General features: G+C 34.7%; 1 protein-coding gene across 6 annotated transcripts in view; it reads right to left on the bottom strand.

Annotated features, from left to right (window-relative positions):
• The window catches only part of SPAG16 (sperm associated antigen 16), a 907,696-nt gene that overhangs the window by 631,754 nt on the left and 262,232 nt on the right, over positions 1-13,710 (bottom strand). The gene's annotated exons all lie outside the window — the stretch shown is intronic.

Genomic DNA, 13,710 nt, shown 5'->3' with positions numbered 1-13,710 from the left:
ATGAATAAATAAATAAAATCTTTAAAAAGAAACTGCCTTCTAACCACATTTAATTTTAGGAATTACCACAACTGGTTCATATAAATGCTGAGGAAATTCTAAAGGAGCCTCTAAATAATTATTTGTGTATTTTTTAATATGAAGCTAACATCAACTAATGAAACATCATTTCATAACATCAACTTATAAAATTGGAACTTGGCTCAGATTCAATTAAGTCCTATTTACTTTTCTTAAATATGATTAAAGATAAGATGCATTTAACTTTTCATAATTAAATGATATTTTTATGAAGCAGCTGATGGGATTTGATCAACCAAGGAGAGCCAACAAGAAATTGAATCAAATACAGATTTTGAGGTAAGGCTCACTCCAAATTTGAATACACCTATGTAACCAGCTGAAGGATTGAAAACAGAATATTGCCATTGAGACCGATGCCCCTTTATACCTGAAAGGAGTTTCACTGTCCTAGCCATCAATGGCATATCATACCACCCCAATATGTCATTTATATCCATGCAATGGAGCAAATTCCCACCCAATGTTACTAGCTAGAATTGTGGAGTACTTTGAACACAGACATCACAGTCTGAGAAGTTAAAATGGGTTTTTTGTTTGTTTGTTTTTAGAAAATACATAATCTAGAGTTAGGGACCAAGGCTTCAGGATAAATCATTTCATTTTTTCTTGCCTTTGATATCCAGCCCAAATGACTTTAAATAATATTTATTAGTTCTGTCATCATTTTGTTTTCTGTGTGCCAACCAATTTCTGAGATAATACAATATATATTATATGATATATTTTATATAGTATATAGTATGTTATATACAAATGCCCCTTCTGGGTGTGTAAATAAACTAAGTGTAAATGTACTGAGTGTGTAAATAAACTAAGAGAATATATTCAGGAAGTAGGGGAATCAGATTATGAACTTAGATCTGAATCTCATCCTCTCAACAACTATCCATTTTATAGATGACATCAGGAAAATATGTTTTATTATGGTGACAACTATATATACACATACATGTAATATACATGATATATACATGTGTACACATATATATGTATATATGTATGCAGGTAATATACATATATTCATATTGTATACTATATATAACCTTTATAGCTGATGTTATAGTTCATTATTGAATTTATTATATATTGTTATGTTAAACATGTTGTGTCAGTTTTGGACTATTTGAGTAGTGGATCATCTTTAACTCTTGCTTTTGCTACATTTGTTTTCTTCTCTTCTTGGGAATCCAATATCAAATATGTTAGATATTCAACGTATCCCATAGATCTTTTTATACTCATATTGTGTTGAAGGATATTTTCCATCATTTTTAATCTGTGCTTTAATCTGAATATTTTTTATTGACCTATGTTCCAGTTCACCGCGCTTTCATTTTACATTGTCTAATTTGCTATCAAGCCCATCTATTGAATTTTTAATTTCAGTTATGTGTTTTTTCAGTTATAGGATTTCCATTTGATTTTTAAAAGCTCTAGTGCTGTGGTAGGATTATGCACCTTTCCTCACATTTAACATATTAAAAATTATCAATTCATTATGTCCATCATTCAAATCTGTTTCTAATGTTTAATTTTTTTCTTGGAGTCCTTCGATCCTTTTCCCTATCATACCTGATCATTATTTTTACTGGATGCTTTGTATTTGATTTTCTTCCTGGAGGCAGGTAGAGCATGAGTCAGTCATCTCGATATTCATAATACTGACACCTGTCCCTTTGCCCTATTTTTGAGGCTATGGCCCTTGTAAACTAAAATCCCAGGGCATTTTTAAAAGGCCCTCTTACTTCTCAAGCATTTATATGTTTATATGTTTCCTCAATGCTGTGAAAAAAGTTTTTACTTTTTAAGGCTAAGTCTTGGTCTCAACAGCTTCTCTCTCCTTTTTACTCAGTCTCTAACATAAGTGCAGTTGAGGAGTTAACAAAATCCTTGGGGAAAAATTACAAGCTTCAATGTTAAGCTTGCTACTCCATGAATCCCTTACTAAGGGCTCTTGGACCCACGTTTTGGTTCTCTTCGTAGTGCTATACTCTTATCTAGGGAGACTACCAGGTTTAGTCTAATGCTTAATATTTGATTTTCAGTGGTCCTAGAGAAAGAGATGCCATGCATATAAAGTTCCCCTGAATGTACTTCCTTCCTCTCTGAGATCCTTCATTTCATATTATGGCTGCCTGGTTTGCTCTATTATACCTTCAATACTAGTGATTTATATGGGATTTATAGTAATATTTTAATGTCAACTATATGGGATAAGGATTATAAAGATTATCTATTAAATTTTATTATAATTCTTTTATGATTTAACAAAATTTAGTTCTACTTAAATATCTATGTAGCAATGTCAAGATAACTTTTCAGGGAAATAACATTTTAAATACTGTGTATATCTTTTTAAATGTCCTTTGTCCTTATTTTGATCAGCTGAGATTAAAAACAAAAACAAACCTACTAAACCATATCCTAAATTATCGGGGCTTTTTAAATTAGAATGTAATGTTTACTGTGTACTTTGTAATGACTCAAGGTCACCACTAAGACTATTAAATATTTATTTTCCTCTTAAACTAAATTCTCCATAACTGCTAAAGTTCTTAAATTATTTTCAATGATATTTGCATTATTCTCTTTCCCCCCTCATCAAATATAATAAATATAGTGGTGCCACTTATAGTTAGTTGTAAGAGGATTTCTGTTTTTAAAGCCTCCTCTATCTTTATATTGTGACTTCTAATTTGCAAACATTAGAAAAACAGATGCTTAAGTGTCCATTACATTTGCAGGTTACCTGAGTGATTCTCTTGTGAATTATTCTGTGAGTTTTGAAATATGTTATCTAGATATTCAGAGTCTTTTATATGACATGCTGGATTTTGGTTGTGTTCTCAATAATTTAAAATTCAGGCTAGTGGGACGCCTGGGTGGTTCAGCAGTTGGGTGTCTGCCTTTGGCCCAGGGCATGATCCTGGAGTCCCGGGATCGAGTCCCACGTCAGGCTCCCTGAATGGAGCCTGCTTCTCCCTCTGCCTCTGTCTCTGCCTCTCTCTCTGTGTCTCTCATGAATAAATAAATAAAATCTTAAAAAAAAAGATTCAGGCTAGTGATATTTGACTAAGTGAATATATGGATTAAAGCAATTTTAAAAGTTTATATTACTCAAACTATTGAGTAATATAATTTAATATTCATTATCACAGTTACAAATGGAAAATGCTGCAGACTTTCTAATTTAAACTACAAATCTACAATTATCAAATTGGAGTACACCAATTGATTTTTATATTCACAGAATTATAAATTTTATTTTTCTCAAATTATTTCAAATTATCAAGTAACTATTAAAATGAATATCATAAAAAAATGTAAGGTTCTCTTAAGTCACACTTAAGCCATATTTTTTTAATAGTTTAAATATACCTTCAGTTGTGTGGAAAGGAAATAGTAACTACATTCAAACTTATGTTTTATTCATAGAATATATCAAGGAAATTAATACAAAGCAAGGAATGTGATTCATATGACAGAATTAATCAGAAGCAGTGATTGTTTAGAGTTCCAAAGAAAGAAAAAAATAACTCATTGGTAGCCAATGAAGAATTGAAGAATTGGCTCTGTTTTGAAGTACAAACCTACTTGTACTTTTTTTGTACAATTTTGAGAGATGGATAAATCTTCCTAGGATTTGCCACTATATTCATTATTTTCTCGAAGGTAGGTTTTACTCAATACATAGCAACTCATGTAACACCAGAGTTTTGTTTATGGCTTAAAATCAAGAAAAGGTATCAACCTGAGTGAAATTAGAATAACATATTAAATATAGCCATAAATTATCTAAACTGAATTATATCTTCAAAGATAGCTACTATCTATGTACATAGGAGGCAGTAAGAGAGGGAGGAAGTGGAGTACTCAACGTGAGTTCAAAATTTAAGAGCAAGGAGGAAAAATGACTAAAGTCATAGTATTTAATATTTCAAAGGGCCAATGAAGAGCATTTGGCTTCAAACTTACTGGTATTTCTACATGCTTGACCTTACAGAAAAGTGTTCAAAATTAGGTTAATTTTTAAAACCAAACTATTAGGGACACCTGGGTGGCTTAGCTGTTGACCGTCTGCCTTTGTCTCAGGGTGTGATGCCAGCATCCGGGATCAAGTCCCACATCGGGCTCTTTTCATGGAGCCTGCTTCTCCCTCTGCCTATGTCTCTGACTGCCTCTCTCTCTCTCTCTCTCTCTCCTCATAAATAAATAAAATCTTTTTAAAAAGGAATATTAATTGTATACACACGGTACACAAACACTATAAACCGCTTAGTAATATGTGGACTTGCCTAGGCAAAACTACATTCTTATAATTCCCTTCCCTGTATGTTTCATATTAGTGTGGGCCATAAGAGATATTTTGGGATTTGATTTAGTGGGAAGAGGGAAGCAGCATCCAAATAGTTTCTTATGCTTGGAAAAAATTTGAGACAGAGTCAAGGAGTACTTTTGTAGTTGATACATCACTCATCTGCTGGCTCAACAGATTGACATGGAGTAGCAGTTGAGCCTATGACTTCTCCACCTTCTCCTGGATATTTCTTCAGTTTCTCATGCCCTGGGGACAAGTATGTGCTCATCTTCAAGAGGGAAGCACCTGGGGATCCCTGGGTGGCTCAGCGGTTTAGCGCCTGCCTTCGGCCCGGGGCGTGATCCTGGAGTCCCGGGATCGAGTCCCACGTCGGGCTCCCTGCATGGAGCCTGCTTCTCCCTCTGCCTGTGTCTCTGCCTCTTTCTCTCTGTGTGTCTCTCATGGATAAATAAATAAAATCTTTAAAAAAAAAAAAGAGGGAAGCACCAGTTTCGCCTGTAGAACACCCATATCATTAAGGTTGAGGGAGTGAGAACCCAACACTGGTGAAATCCAATTCACACTTGTGGATTTTACTTTGTCTTTGTTTTCTCTCACTTTACATCCTTCTTCTTTTTCCTTCCTGACTGCCTATCCTACAAACCTTCAGGTCCAGCATCAGATGCAAAATGAATAGGCTTACAGAGACTGTAGGAGCCAGCTTCCATAATTGCATATGGGTCAAATTCTTGCAACAAATTATGTATGTGTGTGTGTGTGTGCGCGAGCACGCGCCAATGCACACAACCCTCCAGTGATTCTGCTACTAACTGAAACAGTATTTGGTAACTATCAAAGGAAAATGGTTTCAGAGCTTTAAATTTCTAGCTAGAGTTCACATAAGGGACCTGAACTTCTAAACTTGCCCTGAAAGAAATACCTATCTCCTGTAACCTCAAGTTTGATAGATTTGAAACCAAATCCAAAGTCTAATCACCATAACTAATTACATTGCAGACTGAAATTTCAAACTCACAGGATCATTTTTTGTTAAACATAGAGAATTCAATGGAAAGGAATAGGACCGTGAAAATTAAGATGAAGACATATGGCAAACTTGGATGAAATGGGAACACTAAATCCATATTTTGTCTAGCCTGCTTTGCCGTCAGAGGCATTCCCTTCTACTCCAGCCTGGGAAAGCTAATCTTGCCTTGCTTGAAGAACTTGTAATGGCCTGACCTGAGGTAGTTGCCTTGCAAGGGACAGCTGAGAAAGTGGAATAGATAGAAAATGGAAAGATCTTCTACAACCACATGACCAACTTAGATATTATAATTGTAAAGCTGTAATTGTTGAGTATTTCATTATTTTAATATGAATGAATGCTGTGTATGCATGTGTATGTATGTACCTACATAAATGAAACAAATATTAATTCTTCCTATTCAACTATCATGTAAGATACATGGTTAACAAAATATATCTTACTTATTTAAGTTATAGGATATCAAAGAAGGAGTATGAATCAATAAAATAAGGGATTTGTATACTAGTCAGGGGAAAGAATGAGCCTATGTTGAGTTGTAAGGCAGAAGACTTTTGTCACATATTCATATTAGGCAAAAGTATGAACTTGTTATTTGCAGATTAATTATGGCCAAAAAATGTGTGGAACTTTTTGGCTGAAAACCGATAAACTCTAAAGGTTTTATAATGTGCCAACTAGGGCAAGTTGAACTGTTTTCCAGAGTTCTCTAGATACCTTCCCATTAGGGTGGACCACAAGAGGCATTTTTTTTTCCTATAAGATTTTGAGGACAAAAGTAAACCTCCAGTCATATCAATTCTTACCTCTGAATTTAAGGGCAGGGTCACCAGGGTCCTTTGTAGGTCTTACACATTGTTACCAATCTGCCTATTCATCAATTTGGCATGGATAGCAGCCAATCACACAAGTGCTCCAACTTCCCTTGGATTCTTCTTCAATTTCTGAGCCATGTATGGTTAGCTCTGAGATAAAGAGTGCCAGATTCTCTTGCAGGACACCCACATCATTAAGGATGAGGGCAATGAAAACTGACGCCTGTTCTGTCCATCCCATAAGTTCCATCTCCTGCCATACGTGTTCCATCTTGCCTTTGTTCTCCCTTGATTTACATCCATCTTTCCTTCTCAACTGCCTGCCCTGAAAACTCCAAGTTCCAACATCGGACGCTAAAACAACAGACTTATGGAGATTATTTAATTAACTCCACAAATTGCATCTGGTCAAATCCCTGTTACAAATCCTTATTCCATTATATTTCAGGGACTATTTATTCTTCTTTTACATTTATCCCACATGATTTCAAGGTAAATAAAATATTTTTAAATTAACTTTTACTAGACATGAAATGCATTAAACTAAAAACTGATTCTCTCCCCCAGAAAGTAGAATATAATAAAATTCAGGAATTTCCTTTTCTTCTTCTTTACAGAAGGATGAGTAAGGAATAATACTACTTAGAGTCATAGCAGTCTCTAGGCCCTGTTAATAAGAATGCACTCTGATGGCGAGTCCTGAATAACTGAATGACTCTCTCTCATCTTGTCCTGAATAACTAATTCTGCAGTGAGCTCCTTAATAATATGTGCTATGCAAAATCAAATATATTTTTACTCTAGTTTATTTTGCTGTTTTTCTATTTTCCATTTTCCAGCATTATCCTTGATATTTTTTTTATCATAAAGCAGCATGATTTTTCATGCTGAATTGAGAAAAACTCATCCATAACTATTGCAACCATTGAGACAGAATAAATAGACTAGTCATCATCTACCTTCCCACTGGTTGTGAACCTCTCTCTAGAATCACAAACCTATCCTTGGACTCTAACTCTTCTCCTTTTATAACATTATACCCAAATGATCTTATTTTTCCAGCTTTTCTCCCTCCAATCAATTCTGCAAGCTGCTATTAGGCAAGGTATAATGAAACTCACTATTCAGAATGTCACTTTTCTGCTTAAAAATATTTTAACTGATATCTTAGTTTTCTCTAATGGGCAATCACTTTTTTTTCTGAGTATGAAAAGAAAATCTACTTCACAGTTTCCAAGTGATAATGTAGAGTTTATGAAGAAAAATGAAGACTGAAAATTTACTTTGTACATCTAACATGCACACTTCAATTATCACATATTGTGCATTTATGTTACTTATTTGAACCCAAAAATACTTGGTCACCTGCTCCTGCTACATGGTTATGGTGGGCTTCTGTTATTGTAGTTATGAGATTAGGCAACTAATCTACACTGGGTCAACCAGGGTACCCAATGCCATTCAGAACAACCTACAACCTGAGCTAAGCAAATTGGGAATACTTGTCGTTTCTGCCTGCAGTTTGTGGGTTTATGTGAGCCAGAAAGGCCTTCAACCAAATATCCCATGCCTGATAGAATGAAGAAATGAAGAGAAGCAGAGATGAAACAACTAATGTGCATGACTTAGTGAATGTGTGTGTGCATTTGTGAACATGCCAAAGCTGAAGTGTGAATTTTTCCTCCTCTTCTCTATGCTGTTTTAATCTAGGTATTAAAAACAGTGAGTTTATATAAAAGTTAGTAAATTCATTACATTGCTGAAGCTGCAGGTGGTCTATAGCTTAATCAAGGTGTTAATTGGCTGGCGCTAAGTGTAGTTTGAGGTTAGTGTGACAGATGGAACCCAGTGAATATAGAGTTTTGTTATACAAACTATAGATGCACTTAAGCTTTCTACATCTGTGCTGCATTTTTTTTTTCAAATAGACATAGGTGATAAAACACCTGCTACTTAATTAACACCCTTTGTAGTCATTCACAAAGTTAGATTATTCTCAAACCTGCTCTGCCAGCTGTAAATGTTAAAACTGATTGCTATTCCTGGAGCTTTTTCTTTCCTTTATTTTGCAAAAATATAAATGGAAAAATGTTCAAGTCCAGCAAATGAAGGAGAATAAAAATGATTAATGAATGAGTGAATGGATAGATAAATACATAAAATAGAAAATTTCTATAATTTTGACCTGTTAATCCTATGAAAATGAAAACTGTAGCCAAACTAAAGGAATCTTTTCAGAGAGTACCTTTCTGGGAAAATAGCAACTGTAATTTCCTAGCTCCTCTTCTCTCTTAAGTATAACACATCTTCCTGTGAGCCAAGAAGCTGCTGTGGCCAAAGGGAGGGATAAATTAGAGGAAGCAACTGAGCCTTCAGATCTCTTTTGGTTTTGATACAGACACTTGGAGCATGACTTGTACCTTTCAGGGCTGAGAGAGTCTGGAACCTGGTGATAGAGAAATCCATGGTTTAGATTAGACTGAGACAGGTCCTGGCAAGTGCTTTGTCTATAGAAATCCTCAGTTGGGAGTGGTGCCATTATGTCTCATTAATATGTCTTGTCTGGCTGGTCTTCAGAGCATAAAGAGGGGCTGTAAGGTTTGATACCCAACAGAGGCTAGAAGACTACAAGGAGACTGGTGAGAAGAGAAGCTTTTCTTCTGGGACTTCAATGAGGAACCTTCTGTTTGCCTACTACTAAATCAAAGATTCAAAGGAGCATAGTCAAGGCACCACTTATCCCTCTAGGAATCATCACCACATAAAGAACACCAGCAGCTGGACCTGAGTCCTAAAATAATGGACAAAAGTAACGGCATACTCCAGACAAGGGCTCAGAACAAAGCAGAAAGAACGGTCTCTAGAAAAATAACACTCTGGAATAAAGAAATAGCAACTTTTTGTTCCAAACCATAGTATAGAAAATTTGATGAATCCTATGCCTTGATGAAATACACTTTCATAACTGATCCATGCATGGCCCTCTGTGTTTATTCATTCATGCATCTCTTTTGAGTAGTGTAATAAGCACCTGAGAGACCACCATACACAATACAAAAAGTAGGGTCTCACCAATTATTCATATCTATTTATGTGATCTTCCTTTACCCCATTCTCTCTCTTCCTTTTTCCAAGAGAATAACCCCTTTAAAGTTTGTGTTTGTCATTCCCTTTCTTTCATTTAGTTTTATATCATCTATATTTCTTAATAAAAAATTGATTTAAATTGTATTATGTTTAAATTGATCAGGTTGTTACAGCTAGGAATAATGCATACTGTTGTATACCATTTTTATTACTCTGGATTCTCCAGAACCAATAGGACATACAAAGATATACATAAGAGGATATTTATTATAGGAATTAGCTCATGTGATTACAGAAGCTATGGAATTCCACAATCTATTGTCTGAAAACTGGGAATCTGGAAACCCAGTGGTATAATTCAGTCTGCGTAGGAAAGCATGAGAATCAGGGGAGCCAGTGGTGTAAGTCCCAGTCCATGTACAAAAGCCTGATAATGGTGGGAAAAGGGGGATGATGGTGTTAATCCCTGTCTAATTCTGAAGGCCCAAAAACTGGAATCATTAATGTATGAGGGCAGGAAAATATTTGTATCTCAGCTCAAGTGGAGAGATAGAATTTGTCCTCCTTCCTCCACCTTTCTGTCCTATTCAGGTCCTCAGTGGACTGGACAATGCCCACCTTCAGAGATGAAGGCATTCTTCTTTACCTCATCTATCAATTCAAATGCCAATCTATTTTGGAAACATACTCACGGAAAAATCCAGAAATAATTTTTACCAGCTATCTGGGCATTCTTAAGCTCAGTCAAACTGACACATAATTTTAACAATTGATCTATTAGAGTTTATTAATTTTATTGCTTTACAACAGTCTATTCCACCTAGATTCAGCCTCCCTCCTGCTATGGAAACATTTGATTTGCTTCCACATATTTGCTATTTTGAAGACACCTGCTCTGAACATCCTTTTATATGTCTCCAGTGTACACAGAAAAGATTTTCTCTTGGATATCTAGTCAGAATTACTTCACCATAAGGCAAGGAACACTGAACACAATAATATTAAACTGTTTTCCAAAACATCTGAACCAATTTATGTTTAAAGAAACAATGTAGAAGAGATCCTGAGGACTCACATTCTTTTAATCACTTGGTATAATTGAGTTTTTTATTCTTTTTTCCCAATAAAATGGATATAAAATAGAACTCATTATAGTACAATATGCAATTTCTGATCACCACTAAGCCTAAAAATTTTTTCAAATGTTTATTGCTAAGATATATTACCTCTTCAGTAAAGAGGTATTCTTGATTTATGCCCATTTTTCTGTTGAATTCTGTTGAATTATTTGTGCTTTTTTTAATTTACAGGATTTATTTTTATATACTTGATATTTAATACTTGGTTGTATGTAATAAAAATGCATTCTTTCAATCTATAATTTATTTTTTTATTTCTTTAAGGTGTTTTTACATATCAAAGTTACTAATTCCAAGAAAATCAAATTTACCAACCTTCTATTTTCTATTTTATAGTCAGTTCTCTTTATGTTCTGTTTAATAAATTTTTAGCTCCCCCCCAAGTTTTGTCTGTATTTTATTTTATATTTTAAGAGAGACAAGTTGGGAAGAGGGAGAAGGAGAGAGACAATCTTTTTTTTTATTAATAAATTTATTTTTTATTGGTGTTCAATTTACCAACATACAGAATAACACCCAGTGCTCATCCCGTCAAGTGCCCCCCTCAGTGCCTGTCACCCATTCACCCCCACCCCTGCCCTCCTCCCCTTCCACCACCCCTAGTTCGTTTCCCAGAGTTAGTTTGTCCTTCTCCGATTTACTTACTTCACTCAGCATCATACCCTCCAGTTCCATCCACGTCAAAGCAAATGGTGGGTATTTGTCGTTTCTAATGGCTGAGGAATATTCCATTGTATCCATAGACCACAGCTTCTTTATCCATTCATCTTTCGATGGACACCGAGGCTCCTTCCACAGTTTGGCTATTGTGGACATTGCTGCTAGAAATATCGGGGTGCAGGTGTCCCGGCGTTTCATTGCATCTGAATCTTTGGGGTAAATCCCCAACAGTGCAATTGCTGGGTCGTAGGGCAGGTCTATTTTTAACTCTTTGAGGAACCTCCACACAGTTTCCAGAGTGGCTGCACCAGTTCACATTCCCACCAACAGTGTAAGAGGGTTCCCTTTTCTCCGCATCCTCTCCAACATTTGTGGTTTCCTGCCTTGTTAATTTTCCCCATTCTCACTGGTGTGAGGTGGTATCTCATTGTGGTTTTGATTTGTATTTCCCTGATGGCAAGTGATGCAGAGCATTTTCTCATGTGCATGTTGGCCATGTCTATGTCTTCCTCTGTGAGATTTCGGAGAGAGACAATCTTAAGCAGGCTCCACACCCAGAACAGAGCCCAACTCAGGGCTGGATTTCATCACCCCGAGATCGTGACCTGAGCTAAAATCAAGAGTCAGACACTTAAACTGACTGAGCCACCAAAGTGCCCCTCCTCATCAAGTTTTAAAAGATAAATTGTCTTTAAAATTCAACTAAAATTTAAAAAAATAAAATAAAATTTAACTAAAATTTTAAAATTTTTATTATTGACATTTCATTCCTAGGACTATCTAGAGTTGGTTTTTATATATGGAGTGAGCAGAAGTCAAATATATCTTTTTTCTTGTTGCCTGTTCATGTGGAAAACCATATACTGAATTTCTATTAAAGAAATAGAAGTCCCACACAAAAGAGAAGTGTTTCAGAAACTAAAATAAAAATTAGAAGTTTGAGCAGAAGAAATGAGTGATGGTCACAATTGAGAATCATATTAATTATCTGCTATAGTAAATGGAAGAAATATCTGAAGGCATAAACCAAAGATACTAAGAGATGGATATCATAAGGGAAAAAACGCAAGACTCAAGGTTAAACCCTGAAAAATTAAACTTGTACTGGATTTCCAGAAACAAAACAAAACAAAAAAGAAAAGTTGCAGGAAAGGCAATAATTAAACAACAAAGAAAATTCCACTTGCTTAAAAAGAATGGAGTCTCTAGATTGAAATGATCAGCAATGGAGGTATAATGAGAAAAATTATAATATTAGATATATTCTTGCCAAATTCCTGAACTCCAAGTGTTACCAAAAACTAAAAAAAAAAAAAAAAAGTTTCTAGCAGAACAAATAAAACAGGGGGAAAAGACGATCAAAACAAATAACCACCCATGAAAATACTAACACTCATGTGAATTAGATGCATTCTTCAAATAAACTTTATAAAAATAGAAATAGGCAAAAATAACTTAAATATGATAAAAAAATTGTTTACCATAAACAAAAGAAAGTACTATAAGCAATAAAAATCCTAAAATCATTTCCATTAAAATCTGGGAGTTTATAATGATAATTATCATCACTATTATTTAACATTAGAATTTTGAGCAGTGCAATAAGAGAATTAAATAATCAATATAAAATGTTTTTATATTGATATGATTTATACATAGAAAACCTAAGATATTCCCATAAACTACCTGAACAGAAGAATTTTTAAGATTTTTCCACAGAAGATATATATACTCAAAGAAACAGCTATTCTGTGTTCTAACTATAATCTAGAAACTAAAATACATACCTCTGTATTTCCCTCCTTTTCTAATACAATGCTACAAAGGTCAAGCAGATTAATTTATTTACTACAAAATAATTCAATGTCATAATTGAGATCAGTGAACTAATTTCTGAATCTTGTAAGCAAAAATATAAGTAAACAGGCATTAAAAACTATATAGATCCTGGAATGCTAATATAAGCTCCATATTTTCTAAGGAAGTAGTTAGCTTCTTTAGTTAATAGTTGAATTAAAAAATGTTCACAAATTTAAATTTAGATAATCCTGCTATAAAATCATTGTTATGTTAATCTATATGCTTTGACAAGTATGATTCCATAATATACTAAGTTAGTATTATTTTGGGGCTCATATTTTTTCCTTTTAGATCAAAGTGCCACACGTGAGGACACACAACTGTTATATTGAGCTCTGTATTCCACCTCCTATCCTCTGAACTTCCTATGAAGTTATACCAAGGCTATCTTACTCAGTAGACCACCATGTACGCAGGTGCCGTCTATGGGGGGAAAAGATGACACAGAACTTATAATTTAGTACAACACTAGTTCAGTACTAATTATGACACACGATAGAATATAAGAGAAATCCACATAGTTAAGGGATTGCAAGTGACATACGGTCCTGCTTGGTAGAGGTTCTTCACATGGTTGTGGAGATGGTTGTAATGGAGCAAGAGGAGCAATAAATTAAAATTAGCCTACATGATTCAGTGGTCTCAAAGTTGGTTTACAATCAAGTAATAACTTCCTCTTGCCTACCAGGCCTTTCTTCTTTCAATATCTAGATGAATGCT

This window comes from Canis lupus, chromosome 37 (assembly GCF_011100685.1).
Source record: "Canis lupus familiaris isolate Mischka breed German Shepherd chromosome 37, alternate assembly UU_Cfam_GSD_1.0, whole genome shotgun sequence".
In the NCBI taxonomy this organism is placed as follows: Eukaryota; Metazoa; Chordata; class Mammalia; order Carnivora; family Canidae; genus Canis; species Canis lupus.
The sequence above is the reverse complement of the archived record's forward strand: the minus strand, read 5'-3'. Positions and strand labels throughout refer to the sequence as shown.